Below are 8,376 nucleotides of genomic sequence, written 5' to 3'. Positions count from 1 at the left end.
TAATTAGTCAAAACAACTTTGGAAGATTTGCAATCACCACTCTGGATCACAAATAATAAGCATAAGAGTTTCAAAGGGACTTTTACCAAGAAGTGGTTGTTAATAATCATTTATCATAAGCAGGGTAACACAATGTTCATACATATCTAAGATGACCATTTTATCGTAACCCCACATTGAGAGTTTCCTGAAAATTTTTAAACTAATCTTCTGAGATGTCAATCATAAACTCTAACCTTCTGCATCTCTTGCGTAATAGAGTGAGACAATGATCTCATAGTAGCCAGGTACCATCTCCAAGATTGCAGAACTTCTATCTTAATAACTTGAGCAACATCTAGTGATAATGAACTAAATGGTAAAACCAAATTTGTTGGGAGTATATTGGATTTTCCCTCAGAAAGAACTAGCAACTGAATGTCCACAAGCATGTCCATTTTATAACAAGTGAAGTCATATTCAACCTAACAAAAAATGGCTAGAAGAGGACTCATAGTTATGAAAGCAACTATGTATAAACTTCACCTGCATGAATAATTTTAACCAGATGATATTATCATACTATATTATTATCTCACTTTAACATATATAACTGGCTTCCAATAACGGACACAAGAGAAAGGATATTTGCAGTTCGTCAATCCATTATTACCTTTTGCCGTTGCAGGACTCTGGCATTCTCAAACCCAATAGGATTAAGTCTTTCTTCTTGTGATTGAGTCTCATCAATAGTTAAATGAGAGCCTTCAACAAGTTGCAGTAACCCTGATGCCTGCATGAAGCATTCACCACAAAGTTACAGGACTGACCGTGACATATCAACTGAACATAAAAATCAGTAAATCTGGTTAATCATACTGAACTGCTGACCTATTAGTTTGATAATTTTTTTGGGGGGCAAGAGGAATTTTGTTACGGTAATCCACTGTTAAAGGTAAACATTGTGTGAACGGTAGAAGGTTTTTTAGTGCAAGATTAAGACGATGACCATAAACAGACAGGGTCTCCTTGTTAAAACATGTTAGGTTCAAGGAAAGCTTTCCAACGGCAGTTGAATCCACTCTAACATGCACTTGAAAGAAGAGGAGAATGTACTTGATATTAGCATCTTACATATTTAAAGTTTATAATTTATCCAGCTACATGTAAGAAAAATGAGTCATTTTCATGCCTTAGACAAGAGATGTAATAACATGAGATTAGCTGCAACCCCATCATTTCCTAGAATAGTCGTGAGATGCCTTAATAGAGTTTTCCTTATTTCTTTCACCGGGTGGGAATTAAGCTGCAACAATCATAACAAGAACGACTATTCATCACAAGAAAAAGAGAAGTAATTACTCTACAATGCAAGAATTATTTATTCTAACAAACCACACCTATATTATTTCCTACACACTTCCAACAAAAACCCTCCTAACCCCCAAAAAAGACTCAACAACAACATACCCAGTAAAATCCCATTCATGAGATCGAGGAAGGACAGTGTGTACGTAGAACATACCCTTAAGTCATGGAAGTAAGAAGACTTACCAGAAGACCCTTGGCTCAAGTATAACATATCCAAAAAATGAAAAAAGGAAAACGACAAAGGAGAAAAAAAATATAGAAACAGTAACAATCACAAAATAATGCAATAACCTAAACACAATTAACAAGTGATGGTGGAATCAAAAGCAAGACACTAAAAGAAAATGGCTAAACCCCTCCAAAAAACAAGACAACACTCGATACCTACTAACCTTCTACCCTAATAAGCGACCTACATACTAGGTAAAAATAACGGGAGCTTGCAATCCCACAACTTGCCTCAAGTGTGGGAGAACCTGAAATAAAGTCTTGATTGGAAAGCTTCTTGTGAATAGGGCAGTGGAGTGGAGGTGCTTGAATTAGAGAAGCCAATTAAAGTGCATTTATGACCACAGTGATGGAAACTGGCAGCAGGAATACATTCATATTTTAGTATTCAAACTAGAGAAGAATAAAGAGGTTTTATCTTAAGCTTCTACACAACTGATTTAGCTCCTACCAAATGTCAATTTATTCTTGGTTTTAGCTTAAGCTTCTGCACAGTTGATTTAGCTCCTACCAGATGTTACTTTTTCTTGGTTTTAACTTAAGCACTGTAGCCATCAAATGATTTCGTAGATAATGATATCAGAAGCAATTGCAATGGCTTCCATTGCACAGAAAAATACAGTAGCCTGATCTATGTCCTTGTATGTGCTATATTGTAGTAAATTCTTAACTGTGATGTTCCCTTTTAATTTGTTCTGGAAAACAGAATGACATACTAATATTCCATAATCACTTTCTCATTTTCTAAAATTTTTTCTATCTCCAAAATTTCTCTCTCTAGATTTCTCTCAAGGATCGTCGCAGGAATTAGCTGATCAGCTAATTGATTAGGAGCTTTTGATTTTTAGGATGGCTGGTGTACCAGCTGATGATCGATTTAGGCCTCCAGATCCATATACAGTGGTGAGGAATCCTAATATTCCATCCTCAATACATGAAGTGACGGAAGAATCATCGACCACCTCTTCACAGTTGAGGGAAGAGGTGATCCATACTGCTTAAGTGGAGGCGCAATTGGATGAATCGAGTCACAATTATGAAAAGGATAAAAAAATTAGTGGCAAGGAAGGAGACATTCTGATGGCAGATGAACAGTCAGGATCTGAAAGGCTCAAATCGCAGAACGAAGCAGTGAAATCGACTCATAATTGAACCCAATCAGAAGGAATTCGAAAAGAATCTGGTATTGGGGAATCCTCCCCTTTACTCGATGCACATAATCAACCAATTGGGGAGGCTATGGGAGTTCAAGAATCGTGAAAAGAAGGAGAGATTGTTGAATCACAGATTAGGGTTCAAGAACATGAAAATTGAATTGAACAAAAACAGCAAGAAACGCAGAGGATAAATCAAGATAATCAATTTGCCCAACAACAACATCGTATGGCCAGTTCGAACAAGGAAAAAAATGCAAATCCTGATTCTTATCGACCTGCAAATATTCAAGATACAACAGGCAGGAACCAAGGCTCGAAAGAGGTAATTCAATATTCAATGAATAGGCAACTGGGTATATCTTCTAAATATGGTTTGCACAACAATAGATCAGACAATATTCTAGGTAACATCACTCTAACTAATCCTACCAACAATAATGAGGGAACAAGGAAGGAGATTACTAGAATTGATACTGAATCTGGTAGGCAACATGAAGTAGACTATTAATCTGGTTTCCCCAAAGTTTCTAGCAATTTTAATAGACTTGTTCATAAGGGTGTGAATGATAAAACTGATCAACATGTAGAAAATTCTAATAATTATCCTAAGAAAGATCAAATTCCTGAAATTGCTCCCTACACTGTTATACAAACTTATGCTGATAGGTTAAGATTCAATCAAGCCAAGAGGGGAGTTAGTATCAAATTAACAGATCCTGAAATCACTACGAAACAGGGGCTTCCTGCTGTTCTCTATGTGAAAGATGAAGTGATTAAGGATTTGGCTTCTACTTGTAAATTCACTATAATTGGTAAATTTGTTTATACTATGCCTAGACTTGAATTGATTAGGAACAATTTCATTCTTCAAACTCAGTTATCAAAGGGAGTTAAGATTGCACATTTTAATTCTCGACATGTTTATATTGATCTTGATAATGAATTAGATTATAACATAGTTTGGACTAAACAATGGATGACCATTGCTGGGCAGATTATGAGGATTCAAGCATGGACTCCTACCTTTAAACCTGATGAAGAGACTCTTTTAGTTCCTATTTGGATTTCTCTTCCTGAATTACCTTGACATTGTTACAATAAGGAGTTTATAACTAGTTTTTTTTATCTCATATAGGTAGAGTTCTATATTTAGATTCAGCCTCTACAAATAAAACTAGGGGAAGTCAAGCTCGTGTTAAGGTTCATGTTGATCTTACTAAGGATAGACCTCCTCATATATGGATGTGTTATATTGGGGTGGATATCACTGATGGTAGGTGGCAAAAAATTGATTGTGATAGTATATCGGATTATTATTTTTATTGTAAACATCAGGGTCATAAAGAGACTGATTGTATCATTAAGCAAAGAGATGAAGAAAATAAAAAAAAGGAAAGAATTAGATAAAACTAAGACTAGGAAAGACAATGTTTATAATGTTCATAAAGACATGCAGATATCTAAGAATATGGACACAGGCAGAAGGGAAGTTGAGTTCAATTCACATAGGCATCAAAGTCAAACATACCATCAGCATATGCAACAAGAGGAATGGCAAACACAGAGAAGGAGAAACAACAATCAACAAGTGAAATTCAATGCAGATAGGGTAGTTCAACAACAGCAGGCTCAAACAGGTATACTTTCTATTCCCACTAAGAATATATATATTGATTTAAATGTGCAGAAAGTTACAAATATTGGAGAAGAAAGGGAGGAACAATTAGAGCTAGCACAGGAGCAGAGGCAACATAATATTGATAATGTTAACAGGAAACAAAAAAATAGAGGGCGTGTTCATATTGAGGGCAGTAATGTTAATAGAGAGCAAAGCAGTAGGCAACAAAGGCTGGAAGAACAGGTAAAAAGGACTAAACTTGATGGTTATCAACAAGTATCTGTAAATAGACCAGGTATTGAAGCTTTGCCCCCCCTACTACATTCAATAGTGATAATATTGTTTCTACTGGAGTAGTTGTTGGAGGTGAGGATGGATATGGTCAGGAGGATAATAGACAGACTCAGAAAAGATTAGCAAAAGGAAAAGATAAAGTGGATGATCAGGTTTTTTTTTTATAAATGATGATAGGGAACCTCCTGATAAAATCAATGTTGATAAACTTCATCAGTTAAATATTAAGAAAGGCAAAAAGAATAAAACTCAAACTGATACAAAACAAGACTGTACAATTCATCAAAATGATGATTATTTTGATAAATATGGGGCACCAGATTTTGAAGATGAGTATGATGCAGATGCTCAATCATTAGATGAAGGTATAGAAATAGGGGAGGAAATAAGTACTAAACACCATCATCAACAAGGCCCTATGCTTCACAGTTCTAATGTAGAGGAGGTTAGAGAGGTGGCTGGGAAGCAAGGGCTATCACCAAGGGGGAGAAAAAATTCGAGGCAAAATAAAAATACTAGTACTAGTAAACCAAATACTAGAGGTAGGAGTAGAGGTTTATAATGATTAAAAGTATTTGTTGGAATGCTAGGAGCATTAACACTCTTGGTGCTCTTGAAAGACTAATAAATCTTAGAAAACTTCATAATCTATCTATGATTGCTATTTTGGAACCTTTTGCTAACCAATCTCAATTGGTGTCTTGTAGAATAAAGCTACTTATGGACAAGGGTCATAGTAATCCTAACAACAAAAATTTGGGTTCTTTGGTCTAGTGAGGTGAAGTGTAATGTGGTGGATATGAATGAACAGCAGATCACTTGTGAAGTTACACATGATGATTGTAGTGACAAATTTATTATAACATATGTTTATGCTAAATGTAAGGATCATTTAAGGAGACCTTTATGGGACAACATGTTTAAGTTGTCTGAAACTGTTCAGCCTTGGTGTATTATTGGTGATTTTAATGTGATGTCATCTACTCAAGAAAAGTTGGGTGGTAAAGAGTACAACATTATTAAAAGCTTTGAATTTATCAACATTATAGAATCTTGTGGCTTAGTGGATATGGGGTAATAATGGGCAGCCTTATACTTTGTGTAATCACAGGAAGGAAAAGGCTAGAATTTGGAAGAGACTAGACAGGGGTTTGGTTAATGATAAGTGGTTGGAAAGGATGTCTCAGACTAATATTACTCATCTCCCATCAGTAGGATCTGATCATTGCCCTCTACTGATGGAAATGAGTGATAGTAAGGAAGCAGTGATTAAATATTTTAAATTTCTCAACTATTGGACTGAGAATGAATCCTTTTTACAAACTTTTGAGAAGTGTTGAAAAAGAAAGGTTGTAGGCAATCCTATATGGATTTTGCACAAAAAAAGAGGAGATTAACATCTACTCTAAGGAATTGGTCAAATAATAAGTATGGTGATATCTTTGTTAAGGTTAAGCAATATGAAGCGGTTGTTAGGACTGCTGAAGAAATGAGTCTTCAAACTAACAGTAAGGAAAACAGAGAAAAGTTGCATGCTGCTAATGCTCAATATATAAGATATCTGAAACTTGAGTATGCAGTTCTTCAACAAAAAACTCAGCTTCATTGGTTAAAAGAAGGTGATGTCAATACTAAATATTTTCATGCAGTAATGAGAGGTAGAAGGAAAAAAATGTATATTCACATGGATGATAGTGGTGAATGAATTCAAGGGGAAGACAATATAGCAAGAGAAGCTTGTGAGTATTATAAAAACATTTTCACTGGTAAAACAGAGAAAATAAGGGAGGATATTTTACAATGTCTTCCTAATATAGTTACTTCTGAAAAAACTATGAGTTAGAAAGGATACCTACTTTGGAGGAGTTGAGAAGAGTTGTTATGCATATGAATCCTAATTCTGCTTCTGGTCCAAATGGTATTGGAGGCAAATTTTATCAAGTCTGCTTTGAAATTATTAAGGATGATCTGCTTGTTGCTGTACATTTTTTTAATGGCTATGATATGCCTACATACATGACTCATGCATGTTCGATTCTTCTGCCTAAAGTTGATCATCCTACTAAACTAAAGGATTTTCGACCTATTAGTCTTAGTAACTTTACTAACAAGATTATTCCCAAGATTATGAGTACTAGATTGGCTCCTATTTTACCTAATATTATTTCAGATAATCAATCTGGATTTGTAAAGGTAGGAGTATTTCTGAAAATATTATGTTGGCACAAGAGATTATTTATGGCATCAAATCGCCTAAAAAGGGGAATAATGTGGTGATCAAGTTGGATATGGTAAAAGCTTATGATAGAGTATCATGGTCCTATACTTGCCTAGTATTGAGAAAATTAGGATTTGGGGAATTATTCATTGATAGAATATGGAGAATCATGAGTAATAATTGGTACTCCATAGTCATTAGTGGTAAAAGACATGGTTTTTTCATTCAACTAGAGGACTTAAACAAGGGGATCCTTTATCTCCAGCCCTATTTATTTTAGGTGCTGAAGTTTTATCAATACAACTCAATATGCTTTATCAAAATCAGTTGTATAGAGGTTTTTACAGGGAAGGTAGAGGGCCACAAATTAATCATTTAAGTTTTGCAGATGATATTATCATATTTACTTCCACTGAGAAAAGTTCCTTACAACTTATCATGAGGACTATTGTTTATTATGAAATGGTGTCTGATCAATAATTGAACAAGGAGAAAACTATTTCATGGTAACTACAAATACCAAGCAGGATATTATAGACATTATTAAGCAAGAAACTGGTTTCAGTATGAAACACAACTCTATTATATATTTAGGATGTCCATTATATATTGGGGGTCAAAGAATCATATACTATTATGCTTAAGTGGATAAAGTGATTAAAAGAATAGCAGGTTGGCAAGCAAAAATCTTAAATTTAGGTGGCAAAATTACTCTTGTGAAGCACGTGTTACAATTAAATCTTATTCACACTCTAGCAGCTACATCCCCTCCTAAGACTACCCTCAAATATATATAAAAAAATAATTGCTGATTTCTTTTGGGGCAGTGATAAATAAAGGAAGAATTATCATTGGGCTGCATGGGAAACTTTAGCATATCCTACTAATGAAGGTGGCATAGGTGTAAGATTGTTAGAGTATGTGTATATATCTTTTCAATATAAACAATGGTGGGAGCTTAGAACTAAACAGTCTTTGTGGAGTAAATTTTTAAAAGCAAAGTATTGTCAAAAAGCTAATATTGTTGCTAAGAAATATAATTCAGGGGATTCATTAATTTGGATATATCTTACTAGAAATAGACAAGAAGTGGAAAAACATATTAATTGGCAGATTTATTCAGGGAATTGTAGTTTATGGTGGGATAATTGGTTAGGAAAGGGAGCTTTAGCAAAGTACTGTGATGTGACTAGTTTGAACAATGCTCAAGTTTCTGATTTTTTAGAATCTAGTAAATGGAAAGAGAGGGAGGTTAGACAACAAGTTCCTCCATTGTTGGTTCCTATTATTCTGAACACAAGTTTCCAATTTAAAGAGAGAACTCCAGATGCTGCAAACTGGATGCCTGAGGAAAAGGGACAATTTACTCTAACTTTAGCATGGGAAGTAATTAAGAAGAAAAAGTCTATAGACCCTATTAATGAGTGTGTGTGGCATAAGAATGTTCCCTTCAAAGTTTCTTTCTTTATTTGGAAAGCTTTGAGGGGTAAATTACCAACAAATGATAGTTT

The sequence above is a fragment of the Solanum lycopersicum genome, chromosome 6, assembly GCF_036512215.1.
Source record: "Solanum lycopersicum chromosome 6, SLM_r2.1".
In the NCBI taxonomy this organism is placed as follows: domain Eukaryota; kingdom Viridiplantae; phylum Streptophyta; class Magnoliopsida; order Solanales; family Solanaceae; genus Solanum; species Solanum lycopersicum.
Note: the sequence above shows the minus strand (reverse complement) of the source record.